Source organism: Colius striatus, chromosome 4 (assembly GCF_028858725.1).
Source record: "Colius striatus isolate bColStr4 chromosome 4, bColStr4.1.hap1, whole genome shotgun sequence".
Taxonomy (NCBI): Eukaryota; Metazoa; Chordata; class Aves; order Coliiformes; family Coliidae; genus Colius; species Colius striatus.
The window spans coordinates 60655969-60680565 of NC_084762.1; the positions used below are offsets into that span (position 1 = coordinate 60655969).

General features: G+C 38.9%; 1 protein-coding gene across 2 annotated transcripts in view; it reads right to left on the bottom strand.

Moving 5' to 3' along the window:
- LOC104551236 (cytochrome P450 7B1) overlaps positions 1-24597 on the bottom strand; it is a 125518-nt gene that overhangs the window by 24693 nt on the left and 76228 nt on the right. Inside the window, exon 1 of one of the 2 annotated variants that reach the window (XM_061995964.1) lies at positions 14372-14427. The exons of the other annotated variant lie outside the window; for it this stretch is intronic. The gene's annotated coding sequence lies outside the window, so the exon portion shown is untranslated. Of the gene's footprint in view, positions 1-14371; positions 14428-24597 lie in introns of those variants that run through there. 2 annotated transcript variants of the gene reach the window in all.

The window sequence follows — 24597 nt, forward strand, 5'->3', positions numbered from 1 at the left end:
TTTACTGTTCATTGTTTATGAACTTCAGCTCTGGGCTCACACTTCACAGCCACTGTAAAATTTTATAATTAGGCAAAATATTACAAACGTTAAAAGTTACATTTTCTCATGATACAATATTAATCATTTTGTCAAGTGCAAAATTTAGCCAAGAAATAGAAAAGAGCAATATGAAGTATTTCAATAGAAATTTCAGATTGCAATTTTTTGAACTGAAGTATTCAGAATGTCTTACCAGAGTATGGTTTATTCCTAGTTTATGTTTCCTAGATTACACTCTTATACTTAGTTAAAGTGCTTAAGTTCTAATTCATTTACCACATCTTGTAATATTCACAGGGCTTTTTTGCACCACATTCCTACGTTTTTTACAGATTGGACTAGTTTTGCTTATATACAGGGATATCTTTACTTACCTGAGGCATCCCTGTGAAGTCAGTAAGACTAAACAGAAAAATTTCTCACTGTGAGTGCATTTTTCAAATAAAACATCAGCAACATGTCCAATGCAATCTATAAGTAGACAGATCAGTTACAAAGCGGAGGGAGAGCAACACACTTGTATCATCCATCATTGTTAAATGGTTAATTTCAAATGGCATTATGCAAAAATCAGTTGGTTACAAATTCAGCCCATAAACAGAATTAACATATTTCAATAACTGTAATTTTTCTTTGCTTTTACAGTGAGAAGACACTTTCTTGTTAGCAAGGAATAAAGTTGGAACATCTACTCCATGAAAGAAGAAAAGTTTTGGAGTTTGTTTGTAGCTTCCTTAAGGTGTTTTTTTTTCAGCTCACTCAAAACACCAAAGTCCCTGATTCAGCTTGTCATAATTTAGCTCTTGAGGTAAGGCAGTTATTAAAAATGTGGACATTGTACTTGTATCTCACTTACCCTAAGCAGCAGTGAAGTAATAAAGCAGGAGAAAAACGGTCTCTAACATAAATTATGTGAAAAAATAGATAAATAAAAAAAAACCATTCAAGGTCTTAAACATTATGTTTTCAATTAGTGAACAGGAATTATTTGAGAAACCCAAATAAGGTCATTTGTTAAGCTCTCTGAATATTAACATTTTTTTTTAATTATAAAGAAAACACACTAAAGATTCACAAGCACACAGGCTTTACCAACATTATCTCTCATAGAAATATTATTGCTTTATAAAAGCACACAAGACTACTTTTCTGCTGGTTACACCATTTCAACATCACTGCTGCATAGGGCATTGGATCAGTGTAAATGAGAGGAGAATTCTTCTCATTTCACTAGTTATTTGTATTCCAAAGGAGCAGATGCCTTCCAAATTATGCAAAAATCCACAGTGCATCTCATACTATAGCAGATGAACAGGTTAATTTTTCTCTTTGCACATAATAAATCATAAGTGCTTTAACACCCATAGTCGCATTTCATGAACATAAACCTTCTGTTTAATAATGTCTGTTTACAACTAGAATCAGACATACAGTAATCTCTTGCCCGGGATAAACATTAATCCAGATCTGTCTAGAAAAATTATACAATTCATTACCATAAGTAATCTCTATTGTGCCCTGTGCTTAACCTTCATCTTTTTTCCTGTCCTATAATCTTGCAAATCCACTGGTGGTGTATGATTGGCATCTGGTGTTAAGGCAGCCTTTACTGCATCCAGCACAGCTGAAAAAGCCCTACATGAACACTTCACTCTGTAGGGTACTGCCAGTTCAGCTGACTGCTTCACAACAACTTTCACCAAGGGGTGAAAAACACTCGCAAGCCAGAGAGGAAAAGGTCTAACAAATACCATTTGCCACGAAAGAGTCATTTTCACTTTCCAAACCACTGTTAGTACCAACAAAAATTAAAGCTTATCAGTCTGATTTTCCCATAGCGTCTCTGGTCAAACCATCACATACCACATCCAAGCTGGAAAACTGTGCCGAGACACTTCAAGGAATCAAACGGATGGGTACAGAAGTAGAACAAAAGCTACTATGAAGATGTCAAAGCAGTTTGAGATTATTCACAGGCTCGATCACAATATCTAAGCAACAAGACATGACAGACAGTGTCTTTCCAGGGGCTCATGAGCACTCTGTGAGGAAAAGAATGAGGCCAAAGGCTTCAACCCCAAGAAAGGTAATCCCCAGAAATGTGATGTCTGGAGTGTCTTCTTGTATTATGAGAGAGAGAACACAGGAAACTTAGACAGGACAAAGCTAGTAAGTCTATCTTCCTTTTTTAAAAAAGAAATTTAGCAGTTGCAGTTTTTCCCCCTCATACCTGCATTAGGTATTTTGTAATAATTTGTAAAATATTATCTTTCAAATACTTGTCCACAATATAATTTTTGATACTTATAAAATTCTGCATGCTTTAAATAACCCATATAGACTGTCTGCCTCAGTGATCTGCTGCAAATTTAAATTTTCCAGGTTGAATGTATGCGGTATGAAAAAGTATTCCCTTTAGAAGAAACCAGAAGAGAGCTCTAGCAATATACAGTATTCTGCCTTTGAATTTTCAGCTTCCATACCTCCTACAGAGGTTAAGGATCAGATGAGTGCATAACCAGAGGGCTAGATAAGCGGAGAGCGGCGGATGTCATCTACCTTGACTTCAGCAAGGCTTTTGACACTGTCTCCCACAACATCCTCATCAGAAAGCTCAGGCAGTGTGGATTAGATGAGTGGAGAGTGAGGTGGATCGAGAGCTGGCTGAATGACAGAGCCCAGAGGGTGGTGATCAATTGCACAGACTCGAGTTGGAGGCCTGTGGCCACTGGAGTTCCACAGGGATGGGTTCTGGGGCCAGTCTTGCTCAACATCTTTATCAACGACCTGGATGAGGGGACAGAGTGTACCCTCAGCAAGTTGGCTGATGACACCAAACTGGGAGGACTGGCTGATTCCCTAGAAGGCTGTGCTGCCGTTCAGTGGGATCTCGACCGGCTTGAGAGTTGGGCAGAGAGGAACCTCATGAGGTTCAACAAGTGCAGAGTCCTGCATCTGGGAAGGAACAACCCCAGCCACCAGTACAGGCTGGGGGTTGAACTGCTGAGCAGCTCTGCAGAGAAAGACCTGGGAGTCCTGACTGATAATAAACTAAATATGAGCCAGCAATGTGCCCTCGTGGCCAAGAAGGGCAATGGCATCCTGGGATGCATCAAGAAGAGTGTGGCCAGCAGGTCAAGGGAGGTTCTTCTCCCTCTCTACTCTGCCCTGGCGAGGCCTCATCTGGAGTACTGTGTCCAGTTCAGGGCTCCTCAGCTCAAGAGGGACAGGGAACTTTTGGAGAGAGTCCAGCGCAGGGCCACCAAGATGATAAGGGGTATGGAACATCTTTCATATGAGGAAAGGCTGTGGGAACTGGGGATGTTTAGTCTGGAGGAGATTGAGAGATCTTATTAACATTTATAAATAGCTAAAGGGTGGGTGTCAGGAGGTTGGGACATCCCTTTTTTCTATAGTAGATAGCAACAGGACAAGGGGTAACAGGATGAAGCTGGAACACAAAAAGTTCCACTTAAATATAAGAAAAAACTATTTCAGTGTGAGGGTGAGGGAGCAGTGGCACAGGCTGCCCAGAGGGGTTGTGGAGTCTCCTTCCTTGGAGGTCTTTGAGACCCGCCTGGACATGTTCCTATGCGACTTGATCTAGGTGAACCTGCTTCTGCAGGGGGTTGGACTAGATGATCTCTAAAGGTCCCTTCCAACCCTACCATTCTATGATTCTATGCTGCTCCTATCTCATCACTATTTGGAGGCTTATGTGGAGTAAATGGATGCATCAGAAAAAGCCTTGACAGAGAGATTCTGCCACAGATTGACTCAGCAAAGAAGAAGAAACAAGAGCCCTGGGATGGAAAAAGCCTCGGGGTGCTGCCCTGCGGTACTTTTGCCTAGGTAAAGTGATTTTACGTTGCAGTACTGAGAGCCTCCTCCTTTTAATAAAGATAAAGATCACTTGTAAAAGAAAAGGACTTAGGAGGAAATTAGCAAATATACTTTTGAGCACACCAAGGTGAGGAGAGTTTATCTGCACTCCCAGAAAGAGCAGTACTGCAAAGATAGACTCTAGTGGCAATATGAGACAAACTGGGACAAACTGGGTGAAATTTTAGATTTTCTTTTTTTTTAACACTATGCAAACTTTTTGTTGCTAAGACCTTAACTTGTATTGCAATCTGTTCATCATGGGAGCCTCTTCTTTTTTCTCTCTTCCAGCAATTTCATTTGAGTCATCCTCAAATATCCCCAAAATAATCAGTAGCTCTGAAATGTCCCTCTCTAGGAAATCTTATTCCTTCGCAGCTTTTAAGGCTAAATTGTCTCAACAGTTGTAGGTTGACATTGTACATATCAACCCTTCCCACTTCAGTCTTGTGTATTGAAGAATACATCCATAAATTCAACTACTACTTGTAGTGACCTGTTGACACATTGCCTAAAAAGCCAAAAGGCAAGTAAGAACCATTGTGGGAAAGCAATCTGAACAATTTTAAATGGAAACCCACTGAAAAAGTGCTTTTGGCTCATGTTTTATCAGAAATTGAAAACTCCAGAAAGGTCCTACACAAAATGTAAAGTTTCATAACAGAAGTCACAGTAGACAAGACCTGGTCAATGTGACAATAATGCAGCAATATTATAAGTTAATACTGATCCAGTGCTTATGGCCCTATCCTTGAAATTCTACCGTGTTTCTGCTTTGGGCGAGGTCAGTGAGAGAATATGCAACATTTTCCTTGACCAAGGTTATTGTATTACATTTCACATTTGAGTTTTTCCTTTTTAAACTTCAGCTTTAATGATAAACAGTCTTGGAAGGGATGATGAGAGGTTACTTATTCCATGTTTTATATTCCAAGTAAGGTGCTGTGCACCAATATCTTCCCTCTTATTTGTCTATGCTGTTCTTGAAGATGGAGTTTTTACAGTCGCTGCAGGCAATCTGTGCTTATTATCTGAAAGTTTTTCCTCACATCTAACCTGTTGTACACATCTAACCCGTTGTACCTCAAGCCCACTACTTCTCATTCTCCTTATGAAGGATAACAGAATAAATTATTACCTTTACTTCTGCAGGCGCACTTAGTGTACTTAAATGTACTTATTATGCTCTCCCTTTGTCTTCTTTAGGTTAAACAACCTCAATTTCTTCCAGTATTTCCTCAAAACTATTTTGTAAACCTCCACATACTTATGTCACTCCTGTCTGAATTTTCTGATGTTAGCCCACATCCTTCTCTATGCAGTACGTCCTGCACTGAGTGCAACAGAGCAATTACCTCTTCCATCTCAAGGGCAATACACCTGGCTTTGCCTCCCAGCACAACCTCAACTTTCTGTGTAAAATCACCACGGTGTGGATAAAAAACCAGCTTGGGAACCACTGCAGTCCTTAGCCTATTCCCAGAGAAAAGATCATGGTCCTGTCCAGATGCTGTTGATTAGTCCTCTGTGTTTTTCAGTTCGCCATTTGGAACTCTAATCCCTCCTATACAGGCTTGCAGACGTTCATCTTTTGGTATTATCCACAAACATAAACACTTTTTTCCCCTGTATTCATGTGAGAAAGATGGAATCAGAATACAAAGTCCACCAGTATTTTCTTTTACCACTCTCAGGAAAACACTTATGCTGCACATTAAGTGACTTTACCTAAGAGAAACCAACGACTCTTGCCTAATATCCATCTCTTTCATAAGCCATTTCTGCACTTTAATATACTGCCTCACTGCAACACATGTTAAAACTGCATGCAGTAAGTAGCTCATAGTAGGAAATCATATTAACTGTCTGGCCTAGAAATGACAAGTGAAGTGTGGATAAGAATGTCAGCACTCCCCACAGAAAATATATTCAAACAGGCAGAAATCACTCCTTATGTAATAAAGAGCAAACAAATAAATTCAGGAAATCTCAGAAACAGTGGTAGGACATTATCACGTTTAAAAAACCCTGGTAACAAGGAAAGAGAAGCGAATGTTAGATGGAAAGATACTGATGCTTCTGCGTGCAGCAACTGTGTTTTCTTTGAGTATGTAACATACGATTTCAGAAGTTTGAAGAAAAATTGTAAAAATCAAGGATTATTTCCTACAAATGCTACAAAACTGTACAAATGCTAAAGATGCAGGGTGTTCATTAGAACAAAAAGGGTAATGGAGGCAGACCCTTCATTTCATGTAACTGAGCTGTCCAAAAGTTTGGTATCTTGGTTAAGCCAAACATCTTTCAAGTTCTCCACAATCACTATAGAGAAAAGGAGTGAAAAGGCTGTCCGGAAGTGTTGGTCTTTATTGACAAGTTGCTCACTTAGGTAGCAAAGAGAGGATTCCTGTACATTTCCTTAATTCCGTCATGTCTCTTCCCATATTTGGGTTTTTTAATGTCAGTTTTCCTGGATGACTTGTCTGCACACATTTTTCTCCTCATGATCCCTCTGTGTACTTCCACCCTGGTTGCCCATCCCTCTTGGGATAAATTGCATTTTATCTTTAAAAAAGGAGGCAACACAGCTCTCAATTACTGATTTCATGACTCCCACAGTTATTGGTCATGTATTTCCTAAGTGGAAGCACAGAAGCATGTGGCAATCTGCAAGCCATTCACCTTCTCTCCCCAACAAACTTCATGTCAGACATTTCATGAATTGTACTACAGTATTAACAGTCTGGACATACACATTTTGCTCAAAAGTGTACTGACAATATCCAAAGTATAGGCTGAACAGCTGAATAAATACGGAATACTTAGTTCACTTATTTGCAAATACTAATCAAAGTTGAAATGATACACTGAGAGAAGGTAACTAATCCTGTCACTAATGCATATACCCCAGGAAACAGCAAGGGAATACTGCACTCAGGTAAATGTTTCAAAAGCCTTAATGTAGTGAAAGTAGTTAATACTACATAAGTCTTCTTTCCTTTCAAGGTATTATACGTACTTCCCAGATCCTTGTTTTCCCCCTTCTCCTTCCAGTAGTACAAGTCTATTGCACACCTTAAGAGAAACAGTCTTGTAACTGGACTCTCCACTACACATTAATTCTCTCCTGCTTTCCCTCCTTTTGTCACCAGCCTAGATCAACATCGCAATTTCTCTGTCTGAACTGATTTTACTTCTCTCAGTGCAGACTATAGGTGATTTATTTCAGCAGAAAACATGCTACAATCTGTATTCTTTTGCACCTCACTAGTTCCAATAAGCCTCTTCTTCCCTCTTCCTAGACACACTTCTGCACTCTTTCCTCACGTCCCTCCTTTTCCTCCAAATGTTCCACTGTGTTTTCTATTTGACTTGAAGTCTTTCCCCCCTTCTTTTTCCCTGAGCTCTGCTCTGGCTCTGTCCCTGCCTTCACTAGCAAATTCAGGTCTTTTTCAAGATACAGTTTCTCATAGTTCATCGTTTGATAAGTCTTGTCCCTGCCTTAACAAGCTGCCAAAATTACAAAGCAGAAAAAAAAATACAGAGCAAGAAAACAGATTATTTGCAAATGTGTTTTTCTAGGGCTGGGTCATATCACCATGCATATGAGCAGCACCTTCTTATATGTCATGCTACACACTATGTAACAGCAATCCATCAAGCATCTAGTCTGAAAAAGATATCTAGTCTTGCTGAAGTGCAGACTTTTACTGAGCATTTCTGGGTAGGACAAGTCTGAAACTAGACCTTTCATTATTTCATTCTAAGTATCTTAAAACATTTTTATTTTTAAAGATTAAAAAAACCCAAACCTCTTAAATATATTTCCCACAAAACAGCTGTTCCTCAATTTTATTTAGCAAATACCAGAATGCAGCCTTCTCAGCGTCTCCACAGTTTTTCCTGGGATGCTGAAAGGAGTGACGAGAGTGATGGTTGTGCCCTCTCCTTGGGCAGATTTGCAGAGCAGCCTGCAGCCACTCGCAGCCCATGCAGACACTCCATGAGATGGGTGGTGGGTCATGTGTTTCACAGGCAATCTCTGTTTGACTTCCCCCTAGGGTGTTCTCATCTGTTTTTCCCTCTCCTGATCCTAAAACTCTGCTGAGCCCGTAACAGATTTAATATGTATTAATTTAAGAGCTTCAGTGTATTGCCTGAAAACAATGGTTTGATGCTTGGAAAAGATATTCCTTTAATTGGTCTGCGGCTACCCTTCTTAAATATTTATGTAAACTCTATTATGTTCAAGGGCATAGGGGTTAAATCTAAATGAAGCTACTGGCCTTATATTTCTGTGAGTTCTTTCTAATGTACAACATCTCTGTTGGTTCTAGGTAACCTAACTAACTCAATTTTTAGCTAAATTGAGAGCACATTTTTATTCTGCAGTCATGGAAAGTAAAATATTATTAATTGGAGATCATAAGATGGAACAGTAACTGGGACATTGTAGGTCTGAACATGTTTTAAATCCCTCTGCTGTGAAAGATGGAGTAGAAAATATAAATACTATTCTCAATTTTTATAATTAAATTGAGTAAATGTCGACTTGGGGACTGTAATCAGACATTACAATTGCAAATGAACACTTGTTTCATTGTTTTCTTAAGATGTTTCTTGCACAAAATAATACTTACGTTATAAAAAGATCATTTTTCTTAAGAGTCCAGGACTTGCTTGTCCTAGATTTACTGAAATATATTATCTTTTTTTTTTCAAGACCAGATACTGTCCAATTGTATAATTTGATGGAATCATAGAGTTGTTTAAAAAAAGACTCTTAAGATAATGAAATCCAACTGTTAACCTAACATTTCCAAACTCACCACTAAACTATGCCCCTAAGCACCACGTCTACATGCCTCCACTTCCAGGGATGGTGACTCCATGACTTCCCTGGGCAGCTTGTTCCAATGCTTGGCAATCCTTTTGGTGAGTAATTTTTTTCCTAATATCCAACATAAACCTCCCCCTGATGCAACTTAGGGCCATTTCCTCTCATCCTATCACTTGCTACTTCAGAGAAGAGACTGACCCCCACCTCACTACAACTACAGGTAGCTGTAGAGTGATAACATCTCCCCTCAGCCTCCTTTTCTCCAGACTAAACATCCCCAGTTCCCTTAACTGCTCCTCGTAAGACTTGCTCTCTGGATCCATCACCAGCTTTGTTGCCCATCTCTGGACACACTCCAGAACCTCAAAGGAGGAGGCAAAACTAAAACCAGTATTTGCAGTGCGGCCTCACCATCACCAAGTACAGTGGGATAGTCTCTTCCATGGTCTTGCTGGCCACACTATATCTGATACAATCCAGGATGCCATTGGCCAAGAAGGCCACCTGAGCACACTGGTGATTCATGTTCAGCTGGCTGTCCAGGTCCCTCTGAAGAACCCTTCTGCTCTCAAGCAGACCAACACTCCCACTCAACCTGCAGACTTACTGAGGGCACACTTAATCCTCTCATCTACATCACTGATAAAGATGTTAAACAGAACTATCCCAAATACAAAGCCCTGGGGAACACCACTGGTGACCAACCGCGAACTGGATTTAACTTCATTCGCTACCACTCTCTAGGCTTGGCCATCCAGATAGTTTTCCACCCAACACAAAGTATGTCCACCCGTGTCATGGGCAACCAGCTTCTCCAGGAGGATGACGTGGGAAATAGTGTCAAAAGACATTACTAAAGTCTAGGTAGGCAACATGCAGAGTCTTCCCTCATCCACTAAGCAAGTCACCTTGTCATAGAAGGAGATCAGGTTGGTCAAGCAGGACCTGCCTTTTGTAAATCTGTTAATGATTGGGCCTGATCACCTGTTTGTCTTGTACGTGACATGTGATGGCACTCAGAATGATTTGCTCTGTAACTTCCCCTGGCCTTGAGGTCAGGCTGACAAGCCTGTAGTTCCCAAGATCCTCCTTCTGGCCCTTCTTATAGATAGGTGTGTCATGGTTTAGCAAGGAGCAGCTTTTTCTTGGTAACAGGGGGAGCAGGTTGCAGTGAAGTCCTGGTAAAGACTTTTTGGACTCTCCCCTGGCTCCTGGGTTCAGACCCACCTCCGGCCTGGCTGGGCCAATCTGGTGCCTCTGTGACCACTATTTAGGGATGGGAATTTGAAGTGCTGGCAGGAGATGTAAGAGTGATACAAGATGGAGGCGACCAAACGGACCCTACATCTCTGTGTTCAGCCAGGCAGAGAGGGAGTAAGGAATCCTTTGTATCATGAGTCCTGTCTGCCTATTGGGCCTGTCTCAGAGAAGGTAGGGTGTCCAGCAGTCTATCTCTCACACTCCCTAATATACTTGTCTCCTCCCAGAACTGTAGCTAGCAAAGTAAAAGGCTTTACTTTGAAAATTAGAAATTTTATTAAAGAAATGTTCAATATTTTCCAAGCAGTTATTCCAATTGAGCAGTATTACATCTGTTTTGAAGTCCCACATAATTAAATGTGGAATTCCAAACAGCAGATGAGGCAGCTGTCTATACATGGGACACAAAAGTCAAGGAAGTGTCAAAGCTTCATGAAATCTTAGAAGTTTAAAACATTTCTATTGGTGAGATAAGCTTGATAGGTTGTAGTGAAAAGAAAGTAGATAGAGCCACAGAAAACCAACAAAGATTCAGGACATCTCATCCAAGTTAGTATTACTGTGCTGAAACGGATGCAAAGTTGGAACTCTGACCAGGTGGCTCACCCATTCATAATTCCCCTTGCAGAAATACTATCAAGATTGGCTGTACAGCCATTCATCTGGTACAGAAAACTGTAGGTGGGGGTGTTTTAGAGTATAGTCAATGATGCTCTCTCAACGTGGATGGTTACTTGACCCAGCAGCTAGCCCATCTGTACCTCAAATTTTGTCATATGACTGATGCTGAATAGACAAACCAGACCAGATTTCTTCCTAGAAGGACCTTAATATTGCTTGCCAGAAGACAGTTGGATCTGTAGGAAGTCTGAAAACTCTCTAGCTTAGCTTGCCAGTAAAGTTGATATGAAATTCTGGGTTTTGTAAATGCCTCGGATGTCAGACCCTGCTGCGATGAGCCATTCCTCAGATCATAGATGCAGCTTGCAATCCTATCTCCATCTGTATGCATGAATCCCAAAGCCTGTACTTCCCATTGTCCTAGCATTTGAATACTTGAAATTCAGTCAGATTCTGCATCTTTTATTTATTCCAACTGAAAGCCACTGTGTCTTACAACAGACTTCCATTACACCAAAGGGTGGTTACCAACGGTGTCATAAACTGATGGAGAAATGTGCAAAACATGGACTCACTGAAGTCAATACTAGCCTGATTACTCAGACTAATTATGAAAAGATTGAATGTCATGTGCTGCATCAAGAAGTGAGGTATGAGATTTGTCCCGAATTTCGTCTTCATATTAAAATCTACACACTGTCCCATTGCTCACGAACAATTGCTGACATCATAGGGATGATGAGGAGTGCATCAAGGGCATGGTTAAAGGGTGCATTGGCCACTCTGAGTTTTGTTTTGAAGGAAGGAATCCTGAGTTTTCCTGGCTATAGCTCTGGTATGGTTATAAACATGAATCTTTACAGAAGGAATTTAAGTTCTTCATCACCAACAATTGTTCCATTTATATGCTGTACTCTGTACCTTTGGCTTTATTATTTTTCAATTAGAAAAACACTGTAAGAAAATGAAAATTAGCAATGAAAGGTTATCAGTAAAAAATTTTAACATTTCAATTTCAAGCATTTGTACCATTCTGATCCAACGTAGCCTTCTGTTAATGATACATCTGTCATTTTATTGACACCCTTAAACAGCTTTATTCTCTTTTCTAATTAAGAGACAAAGCTGATTATGTCAATCTATGAACTGACATCTGAGTGCTTTTGTTATAATGTAAGAAGCAATGAATATGACTATTGTTATGCTAAAACAAAAAAACTTGGGAATTTTAACTGGAAACCCCAAGATAGTAAAATGTATAATGGCTAAATTAAACCAGATTCTTCCTATTCATGCAAAATGCACATGTGATTGTATTATACAATTAAATGAAGATACTGTGTGAAAAATTAATTCCCAGTAATAGAAAACATAAAGCAACAATGATACATAATATGCCTGACTAAAATATGTGAGGAAAAATCATCAGATCATAAAATATCTCAAAGAAATAAATGAGAGACTAAGCTATCAATCCTCAAGGAAAAATTAAGCTATTAATCCAATGCTTGCATGTCAGGACATGATTTCAGCTCCATCCTGCTGCTAAATCAAAGATACCTGCTCAGTGGGCTCTTCTATCTAGAAGATGCTAGCACTCCCATATGCATTAATTGGGAGTGCAGAAAATATTCACTTTTCACCGCTTCCCTTAAGCTACCATAAATATTCCTCTGTTTTGTAAACTCGAACTATCTGCAATGACCACTCAACCTGGTGCACTGATAGGTATTTTTAAGACAATACTGCGGGGATGGGATTAAATGCTCACAATTGCAGGAAGGCCCTTCTGTTTGGATGAACGTTGGTAAGACTCTGGAACAATCTACCATACCTCAATATTAATTGCCACAATCTGCCCTTACCTAAAAAAGCCCATGTGGAGTCAGCAACAAGCAAATCCCACAGAACAAGATTATCTTTAATATTTTGGGATTTCAGCAGTTTTCAGGCTCAAAGATAACATGAAACAGTTGTGTCTGAAGGCAACAGACAGAGGTTATGTTTCTCTTCTGGCAGCACCAGATCTTCAGGACCATTGCTGGTGCTGAACCTCTTGCCAAAAAAGCACTGAATTCTTTCCAAGAACCTCCATTGATCCCATGTAAGAGGTTCCTGTTGATGGTACTGGGTGTCCTCAGGACAGAACTTAAAATAGTGCAGACTGACACAGCTCTCCTGGCATCAAATGAGACAAATGAATTTACACCCTTGAAGATCTAGTCCTTAGCTGCTGACTGTATCAACCAGTATTGACTTACATCCAATCAATACATACATCTATCTTTTTCCTTTAAAAACTTCTGTTCTAAATTACCAGAAAAAGCCAAGACATTATAAGTTAAAGTATCAATGGCTTTAAATTTAATTATGGATTATAGCATCTGTGCTCCTTCACATGCACATTCACACCTGTGGTAACAAACTACCATTCTTCCACCATTTGCTCTTCAAGGGATCTTATCGTCTTGCTTCAGATACAGATACCAGAGACAGTGAGTGGCTGAATGACTGTAACCTTCTACATCTGCCTTCACAGAGGTCTAGTCTGTGGGGAAGTTACCTCTTTACACTTTTATTAAAATAGATCTGGAAATATAAACTATATCCTCTGCATTGGATGTGCAGGTTATGCGTAAGACAACTGCAGAGATATACAAGACAGTAGATGCCTGCTACTTCTAAGACCAATGGTCTTGCTCAGTACTTAAAAAAAACCACCCCACTTCTGTTGCACATCATGGAATACTCAGGTGACTGAAGATGAATTTTGGGAACTACTTTTAAAGGAATTACTAAAAGAGATAATTTTTCTTCTGCTGGAGGATCTCCTCTAACAGCCTGCTCACCATCCTGTTGTAACTAATGAGTTCAACAGCATTCCAATCCTGATGGCTACTAGTAAGGCTGGGCTGTTCACTCCTTAGTGGGAGAAGAGGGAAGCTTCCAAGCCCTTTGACTTGGAAAGCATCATGATCTTCTAAGCCACAACCATTTTGTTCATATTGAAGTAGCAAGATGGGGACATTTACAGGAGAGTTTGGAAACATACCACACTCTTAACTGCAGCTTCCATAACACGTAGGGTCACCTCAGAGGTGACTGAAAACAGTACCAAACAATCCAAATCCAAAATATAAATATGTGAAGTTACAACTACTGAACAGAAAATTATTGCTGTTATTTGGGTTTAGATTATTTAGATTTTTCCTCTCAAAAGAAAAAAAGAAAAAAAAAAGTCAAATCACTGTCTCATTTTCCTCTCAATCTAGGATATGCATTTAGTTTGTAAGAGCAGGTAAATAAAAACCGAATTAAAATAACAATGGAACAGGCATCACAGTTTTCTCTATACTTTCCTTTCTCTTCTTCCCCAATTCCCCTTTACCACTCTCCCAACAGCTACTCTGGCCAGGCTAGAGGACATGGCCAAAGGAAGAGAAGTACAGCTAAAGACTTTGCCATGCCCCAGCAACTCCTCTCTGCTGTTGCAGGGTCACTGACAGCCCGAATGATTTAAAGCAGCCTTCAGGCTATTCTTAACTTACTGCAAGGGACTTGACTTACTCATTGCTGCTCCTGGATTGTGGGAACATAAAGCTACCTTAAAGCCATTTTCAGACATCTCTTCATCTGAGCTGTGCTATTTTATTTTTTCCTGTGACTGAAAAAACCTGAGAGCATGAGTTTTTTACACATCTGTAGCAATAGGGTGGTTTCCTTTACCTTTCTTCTGCTTTCTTTTTTCTTCCTGTTTTGGCTTTACAGATAGCTCTGGTAGCGTTCACATTCCTGCACTCCATCAGAGATAGTGGTTCATGGCAGTCTCTGTTCAGTTTTCAGAAGCTGAGGCTCCCGTCAGCTGCGGGTCTGCAAGAAGGCACATGGCACCAGAGTTTACTGTCTGCAAACAGGACAAGGGATGTCCTCATGGTTCACAGGAGTGCCATGCCCATCAGGAACAATTTTATAATTTAGCGCCTTATTTTAAAAAGAATCAAGTCCTAGTGACAGGCTAAACTGGAGCGATTCATCTCATTGCTTATCAGTTTTGCTTACATTTTCACTTCAGAGGGACTTCTGTTTAAACTTCTGCATTGATAATCTCATTAGTTAGTGCACAGAAAATATCAAACTACATTCATTCTAGGAATTTCTGTGGTATTCATGCACTCAAATATATACCTTCTAGATACTCTCCTGTTTTAGATTTGCCATTTTTATTTAACGTTCTCAATTATATATTTTTCACACTTACTCTCTTTGTCCTTTTCTTTGGTAATACCTTTAATAAATTAGATATTCTTATAAAAATGTACCTCAATTTTTTAACATTATTGCTTCTTCCCTATTACTATCTGGATTTTACATTTCATTAAGCAGACAGTTTTAATGTTACTTTTCTCTGACTGTTCCTTTCATTAGGCTGTTTCTTTTTTCGACCCCTTCATCTTATTTTCCTCTCTGTAATTTGCTTTTACTCTGCCTAACTGACGTGTGACTCTTTTTCCAAGTGTGCTTTTATTCCCTGTTATTCTCCTGGTGACTTCTCTTTGTTGCTCAGTGCTGACAGTGTTCTTCCCCATTCCCTGTGAGTGACAGTGACAGCATTTGAGTGGTAGCTGGCAGATTTACGGACAAGAAGTATCTGTCTGAAAAGATTTTATTTGGTGTTATTTTTATTTTTACTGTAAAATCAGACCTCTCGAATCCTAGAGCACCAGGGGGCATTGTTTCATTTAGAAAATAAAAATTGTCATGATCACTATTAACTTTCCAATAAGTCAACTGCAAATACCAATCAGAGTCAAAGGAAAAAGAAATCAAAATGGAGCTTTTGTGTCAAATACAGCAATCAAGGCAGGTTATGGGTCAAATGTTTTAATGCTTAAAAATTGCTATTATTCTGGAAAGCTGCTCCATGGTGAATCAGAAGTGTTGCACCCCTAACCTCTACCCCTGTGTACACCTCAATGTCCAATATGGCATCAAAGGGGAAATACAAGATCGGAAGTTTCAATGACCACTCGGAACAGGCAGTGATAGCCAAGGAAAATTGCACATAATCGTAAAGAAACAGCCCGAACTGCCATTAAAATGAATGGAAATGTTAAGCAGCAGGAGAAAGTGAAATGTCCCCTAGGACTGGGCTACAATTTAGTGAAACAATTAATAGGCTGCATTTTATAACCAAGTATAGGGCAATAACAAACCTAAGTGCAGCTTTACAGCTGGCTAAACTCAGAATAGCAACAGGCAACTCTTATTATCACTAGTGATACAATCCTGTTTGCCAAAGAAAAAGAGAAAAACAAGGCAGCAAAACTGTCTACAATTATGAGGGAAATCATCTATGTAACAACTTAACTAATGCCCAGAAGCTGAATGACTCATAGCATTAAGAAAATCAGAAAGGGTGCTCAGTATTATTACATAATTCAGGACACATACATTAGAATATCATGGTCTTAACATGCCAGCAACAAATCTAAGCACTATGCAAGATATAGCTTCAAATCCTGCAGAACACAAGCTAATGCTTAATTGAAACCACACTGCAGAATTAAGTGTGCAGCTATTTTCAGAGGTCCAAAGGTCCAAAGGATTGTTGTTGCTGGGTTTTATTGTTTGGTTCAGCTTTATTTTCATGTGATTTGATGCTTGTGTTGCTTAAACAGTTCTTGCTCTAAGTGTATTTCTCAGGAACAAGAAATGAAATGTAGCTACCTCTGCTCCTGATCTAACTGATGGATGACACTGTGTGAAACATGCACTCTGCTCACAGTGCCAACTCTAGCTATATCTTTGCCAGCTCAAGCTATCGTGGCTTAAGCCCAGGGCCAGGCCACATACCACAAAAAGAAAGTAAGAACTAGCTTTATGTCATTCACCTAATCCCTGAATCTGGGATGGTTTCCAAGTTAAGTGTAAAAAAAATTACCCTTTTTTTTTTTCTTTTCAGACCCATTTCAACTATAACAAGAAAAAACACAGGTTCTCTTGACAAATACCTGCCAAAACCCACAGGCGCTCCTTCAAGTCTGTATTTCTCCTACACAGAGACAGAGCTCAGGAGATAATGCGCGTGCCTCAACATGAAGTCAGCTGGAAGGCAGCAGAAATCAGATATCTATGATTCTATGATTTTATGACATCAAGTTCAAAACTCGTACAGTAAAATTCTTACAGAGCAACTCTTTCATAACTCCATGTTGCCTTCAGCTTCTGAGCCTCTCCTGCTCTGCATCCCAACAATGAGGCATGGCCTGGCATATCACAGTCAACTGTCCATAGGAAAGAGAATCCCATAGCAAATACTTAATTGTTTGCTAGAAAGACTACTTAGGTTAGAGCAATACATGTCTAAGTCTATCTACACAGAAATAAGTCACCAACAGACAAACACCAAAACTTCCCTTTATTCCTCTATATTTCATACAAACTTTCTCCTTCTACTTGAAACGGATATAATAACTGTATTCATTTTACCAATCAAAGCTTGTATTGATGTCTCTCCTTTATAGCAAATAAACAAGGCATACATTCACATCCTATATAAAAAAACACACATTACACAAATGTATATAGAGCTAATGAAATTTCTGCCATTTTCCTTATAATCAGTGCTATATTTTACCTACTTGTGCTTTATCATTTTACTGTTACAAATGATATGACTTTAAATGCTCATTTTCTTGTTATAAGCAACCTGTTGAAATCTAATTGGATACCAGACCAATTTAATCCCGAGCTTCTACTGCCATCTGTAATATTAGCAAAATACTGTAGGTAAATTATAACCACATACCCAATTGGTTAAGAGTTTACACTTCTTCAAGAAAATGTTCAGCCCAACAGTTTGCAGTAGCTGTGTTTTATTTTCTGTATCTACTATCTTACATTTCTTCTATATTAGCACTATAAAAATTAAATGTTTATGTTTACTGTTTCCTTCATTAACGTTTGTTTTGGAAATAATATGGCTAAGTTTGAAATATAACATTTACAATTAACAAAAATCCATGTCCAATGAATGCTTATTGTGGAGTTAGTGGATTTAAAACACAGGCTAAAGGCTGAAAGAAGGCTGACATTATGTCATTTACCTATCGTCATTGACCTATCGTCTAGACACAAATCCACCCACGAAATCTGGGAGCATTATTACAAGGTGAAGACTATGAATACATCTAGAGTAAGTCTTAACACCTCTAGCTGAAATATCCTTTCAGGATATATAGACAGAATCTCTGTGAATATCTGTCTGTGAATATGGATCCACATCTTCAAGAACTGCTCTGAAATGTCAACCTAAGCAACTCTATAGGGCTGCAGTTATGCTGTATCTGCCACTTCCTAGACTGCAATGACAAAGAGAATGTTACTGTTCATTTCAATTTAATGTGTGGCTAATACTGTCCCTAGGCACCAACTTTCTCCCATGGAGGCTAGATTATTGTAATATCCACATAATTAATTGCATTATCAATTTTCTTACTTTTTAAACATTTGCTTTTGGTTAGAGAAGATTATTGCATTGCTTCTAAAAATGTCTTTACAATTAATTATCTTTCACTGCAGCAAGCAACTAGGAAATGGATATTAATCATATAAGACTTTCTCAAATTGCTGGGATTATCTCATTTTTAATTACAGGTGGCATAAATGGTTATGAGCCTGGCTGTTTGTGCAAGAAATGTGGCAAAATATTTATAGCCTCTGTAATATGCTGTTCTGTACAACGTTCAGTCCACTTACTCGTTTACATAAAATATTCCAGTCTGCCTTGGAAAGGCTCTTTAGCCTTCAGTATCATCTATGGGAAGTTTCATCACAGAAAACAAATAGCCATCAGTTCAACTCTGCCTTGCAGCTAGTGAGTCAGGGATGACTTCCTAAGGCCTTTAAACCATTTGTGCTCCCAGTTAACACAGAGCAATGCCAGCATCTCATTTTAAAGACATCATTGACATAGTAAAGGCCCATGTTTTTAATTAGAAGCTCTTCTTGACTCAGAAATGGAGCTGACAATCCCATTACAATGCCAATTTTCTAACTGCTAGAATGTCCTTGGTGCTGTGTTGGTAGGATGCCTGTCCCCCCCGCCCAGCTCAACATTGTGCTTGAGCAGAGGCACTTTCAGTGCCGGCACTGGCTCCACACACCATGTGCCCACAACACCCAGCACTCAGCTATTCGATCCCACCTCTACTGTGTGAGAGCACAGCAGACACCTTCCCAACCAGTCAGCTGGGCAGAGCTGCCTGAGGTAAGTTTCTAGAAAGTGAAGAAGAAAAGAGAACCATGAGAAAGGAGGACTGGATCAAGAACAAAACAATGAGGAATATCAAGCCAAAAAAGAAAGGAAGAGATCTGGGAGTCACCCAAAGATCTAGGAAGGCTGAAAACAAGAGAACTAAAAATGTCAAACTCCAGGGAACAAGAAGGCATTCTCTTAATCAACTTTGTCCGTATCTCATAGGTTTTAAGGCACTGTCCTTTAACTTTAAAGCCTGACAGGGTATCTGAAGAGACTGTTCTGTAGAAACTAAATGTCTGAAATGTTAATAAACAATTAGTGAAATCCATGGACAAAAAGTTTAAAATTACAAAAATACTGCTCATAGACCAGAAAATCCCTGAGTCACAGATTCACAGAAACTGAATGAGGCAAAAGTGGTGATGCGTCTGGGTGTACTTCTCCTGCCATGCACTGCCTGACAGGTATCTGCTGCTGGCGCTAGACTCAACATGAAACCCAGCTGGGGAAGCTCTTAGTCTCTTCTTGATCATTCTTACCTTTAAACATAAAATGACAAATCCAAAATGTTAACAAATGAGGTTTCTGACTTGGGGAGGGGAGGAAGGAAGCCAGAAACACACGTAAGAAAATACACAGTCTTCATTCAGATATATCCCTAAACAAAAACCTTGCTCATTCTGTACTAATACATCATCTACTTGCTAAACAAAAATACTAGCCAAAAATACACATGGTAATACATGGGTTTTTTACAGCTAGTGAAGCCTTTTCTCACAGCTGTAGTGCTGAAAATTGTACTGGTCCATGAGTGTGCTCACTTCACTGCTTGCAATGCTATTTTTTTTTCATATAAACTATTTCTTATGTAGCTTTTTATATCATCAGATGAAGTTTTGACTGAAGTTTTAACCATATTTAACCATACAGAATGAACCTGATTATTTTCCTTCTTTCTTTCATGTCTTTTTATTCCTGGAGAGTTTCTGTGTGACTATTTATTTGTTCATCTTAAAACTAAGATTACATAAAGAAAGACTATTAGTTCTAGCTAATATGATCTTTCAGTGCAATTAGTGCTGTCAGCCTTCCTGCTGCTCAAATCTGTACCACCTCCAAGGACTCTCCACATCTCACCTCAGAGGGTAGAGCAAGGTTTCTGATGTTCAAATCTGCTTCATTTTTCTCAGAAAGCACCTACGTCTTTCTGATGTTAGTACTAATAATAGGAAAAAACCTGATTCTTGCAGGTGATACTAACTGCAGATGTTCTCCAAAGACATTATGAGGCAAAATTCCCACCCAACAGTCTTTGCTTTCTTATATCATCTCCTTCAGCTGAAGTATTTCCTAAGCCAAATACTGCCTGCAAATGAATAGAGGGGGCTATGTCTTCTTGTCGCTAATTTAACCCTTCAACCCTGAAACTTTATTAGAGTAGAGAAAGAGAACAGATAAAATAATGCTACAGAGGAAAGGAGGGCTAAAGGTGGAAAGACAAGAAGATGGGGATTAAGCAATGTTAAAAGCAGTAAGGTGCAGGAAAAAGGATACAGTTCACACTTCCAAGTCAATGTGAAAGATTACACAGAAAGTGAAACTGCAAAGAAAACATTATGACATCAAGTACAAGATAAGCAAACAGAGAAGATGTGAGATTGTGCAATCAAGCCATTTCACAACATTGCTCTAATAAAAAGCAAGATTCTGGACAGAATTACTCTGAAGTAATCTATCCTAAACAGTTGTAGACTATTAAATGTGCTAGCTGGAATTCAAATTCAAAAGCCTACATCTCTTTCACAGTTACTATGGAAGCGCCTACCCTCTGTATATTTCAGATCTACAGTCTTAGACTTGGCCTTCTTTGCATGTTAGATTTTAATATGTTGCCACTTCTTCCTGAAAATACCTCTGAAGATTGACCTTTCCTCTCTTTCATACAACTAGAAATCTCATTAAATGTCCATGTCATCTTGCCTCTCAAAGCTACTGGATATAGTTCAGTAACTTGTTCTTCATTCTGGGCACTTCAGAGGAGGGGTGTTTTGGTGGGGAAGAAGGCCACACCTCTGGCTTTCTTTTCTCCCATGTTGGATACAAACATGTTCTCTCTTGCTAAAACTCTTCAGGACTTAACTGTATTCTTAGGGAAAAGAGAGGTTTCAATTAAAGCTCCAATCTGCCAACAGGACCATCCCTTACTGCTCAAGTGTCCCTTTCCTGTTACACTACCAGTGGTTGGAAGAGACTGCTCCATGCACTCAATGTCCAGGATGATGGCACCTGAGAGAACAGAGGGGATGTAGCCCCTTCATTTGGGCCATTTGATATATGCATTCCCATATTATTTTATAAAGCTAGGCAGCACTCAACTAAGATGTGTCTGCTCCTGGTTTTCATGTATAGTTCTTTTCTCATACTTGGCTGATAATGGTCAAAAGTTTTAGCTATCTGCTGGCTGTCAACAGCCTAAGTGAAACAAGCTCATGACTCATTTCTATCAAACAGATGGATATATATCTCTAAAACCACTATTACGGAATTGAGATGACTGTCCACAGCAGATGTATAGGACTAAGGCCTTTGCATATACATTTAACTAAATTCTCATGCAGAGACCTTTCCCTTACGAAGATGAGTAGGCCTGAATAACTGATACAATGCTGTACCAATCCCAATGGAGTAAAAACTCTAGTGCTCTCTGCAGAATTTGCCAAAAACTCTAGAAGTGCATAAACAAAAATTAATCTCACATAAGCTTTTTTTTTTTTTTTTTGCATTCATATTGCAGATTGTGTTTGTCCCAGGACTATACACCTTCAAACAAGCTGTCTTTGCTGAGAAAAGGACCATAAGACTCCGGAAGACAACATGTCGCCTGAGATCTTTTCCATCATGGTACAAACACTGTTCATAAAAATGATCATTCTAATACTGTTAAAGACTATCAATTGGGGCTTTTTAAAGCAAACAATAAGAGTAAAGAGACCCTATTTATCCTTGTCTAGAATAAAGCAAAGAGTTCCACATCATTTGGAAATGGTAGATCTAAGAATTAACTGAAAGTTAGTAAAGAGAAACAGGGAAGCAATGATATTTTATTTTTTCCCCATAATTATTTATAAAATAAGTATCTAAAGACATAAATACGAACCTTTATGAAATAGGTAACTCCTTCCAGGAGGACATAGGATAGACATACTAGGGAGTTAGATAACATGATAATCAAAATAGACCAGAGCTAAATATGCCGGCTCTGCTCACTTTCCTAACTATTTTTTTTTTTAAATGCTGACCAAGCTTAGCTGGGCAAGACCTGCTTAGTGTAGTAATTTTCACATTCCCACTGAACGTATCAGCTCTGACTGATACGATTTTTTTTTTTAAACTTAACAGCAGAGTACTACATAATTTCTTGTAGCTCAGCCAAGAAAGAAAAACCCCAAACTTGATAAACTAAAGGTGCAGATATAGTATTATATGAAATTGCACCAAATTTTACAATGATTGGATGTTCCTGATATTTTTATCTTAGCACATCAAGGGTGATAGAAGCTTCTTTTTGCTGTCAAAGTGATCAAAGAGAGGTTGAGGAAGAATCTATAAACAGATGCTGCCCAGTGACAAACCTTAAAGAACAAGACTGTGGGGCCAGATGTTTGAGTGACCTTCGGACTACAGAACATGTTGGCATGGTGTTGATTTAGATAGCTGTTGGCAGGGGCTTTCGATCCAGCAGCTGAAAAAAAAAATCTAAATTATGGAAATATTTTTTCTCATCTTTCCCCTAACTACAAAAACTGAAACTACTGGTCAGTGGGGCTGATGGCTGTCAAAGAAGTTGAATTCACCACACAACCCTGCCAGTAGGTATCACATCAAAAACGAGTTAGCTGAATGAACAAGAACATCTTCAGGCTGTGCCATTTTGCATCCCCCTCAACTTTCAACAGCTGTTTCTTGAGTGAATACAGATGCAAAATAATTATATGAAATGTTTTACATTTTTTCTATACTACATAATGTAAACATGGAATCTATGTGTACTTACAGGTGATACCTCATTAACCACCATCAGGAAAAGATTTGGGAAGTGGAATAGGATAATCAATACTGATGACTTTCCTAAATTATTTTCTTTGTGTACCCTATGTGTAGAATTAAAATGTATTAAAAAAAGCCCCCAAACAAACCAGGGATAATTGATCACATACATATTGTTAATGTCAAATACTAGAAGATCCTGGAAATTATTATTACATGAACATTAGCTGTGCTGCACTTTTCCAGGTCTCAGCCTCAGTAAGCCCTTTCATTTTATTAATTAGGTTGGAGAAATTAGTCTTGTACTAGGAATTACAAAAAGCAAACCGAGAGTTCTCAATCCAAAATTCCAGCGGATACTCAAGTCTGAACCACTGCATGCTACAAGAACAAATGGAGAAAGCAGAAAAAGTCTTGCTTTGTAACATTAAATGTGATTGAAGACTGTACAGTTCTTCTTACGCTTTTAGACGTTTTGTCACTTTACCTGGAGAAATATACACTGCTTATTCTGAATTGCTGCTGATGTCCAGCACTTGTCAAAACCGCTATCTGTCAAGCACTTCACAAAGTGTTGCAAAATGACAGATCAGGATGTCTGAATAGATGGAGCCCCAGGAAAAACAGAACAGATAGAAAATTCATGACTCTAAACTACATCAAAGCGACTTCTGTCAACATCATGTCAAAAGAAGGAAAAAAAGAACTGTTCATTTTAGAGGGTTTTTTTCATTATATAAACACTTTTTTCACGTATGAGCTAAGTGTAAGGAAAAATTAACTTGGTGTACAGTATGATCATTTGTATGTGCCAAAAATACTCTTTAAATAATCCAGGAATAAGGAAAGTTCTAACAGTAGATACTGTCTGGCAGTTAAAACCAATGACATCCAAAAGAAACGCATGAAGAATCTATCAGCTTAAAATAGGACAAACCATCTGGCTCAAAGAAATAAAAGTACTCAGCTGCGTGTTTTTGTTGGTTCGCAGAATCCTACAACTGGATTAATTTTGCATTTCCCCTCCAATCAGTTTTGATCATCTCTGCTTAGTCTGTCGATTGCACAACCCTAATGCAATATTATACTCCAAGAAGCAGATTTAGTAATATCAAGGCATTACTTTAATTTAAAAAACAAAAAGAAGCACTACCAGCACCACTGGACCTTCCATTATAGAAAAATCTTTTAAACAGTTCCTCAAAAGAGATGGAAAATAAGTGCATTATGACATGACTGTATACATGCAAATTATACATAATCAAATTTTGAGAAAGAATCACATTCGGAAAGTGATGACTAGTGCGGAGCTAGAAACGCTTTATGTCTCACATACTTTTCACTGTAGGCACTTGCCTTTAGTACTGTAGTCAAAGAAGTTTACTAACACCACATAGATCTGTAGGAATGAAGAGTCTAAATGACCCTGTACAACGGTTTTGGTGGCTTTTAGAGCACTGTGAAATACGAAGCAGGCACACACTCAAACTTAGAAAAGGAAAAGCAGTGCTTCATGCATAGTCAATTAGGCATTAGCAAAGTATGGCATTTACTTCAAGTTTGGAACTCCAATTTTTCACATTTTCTGTCCCTGCTGTCACCTTTGCTTGCTGGTCTGTGGATCCTGGAACAGTATGGAATGGAT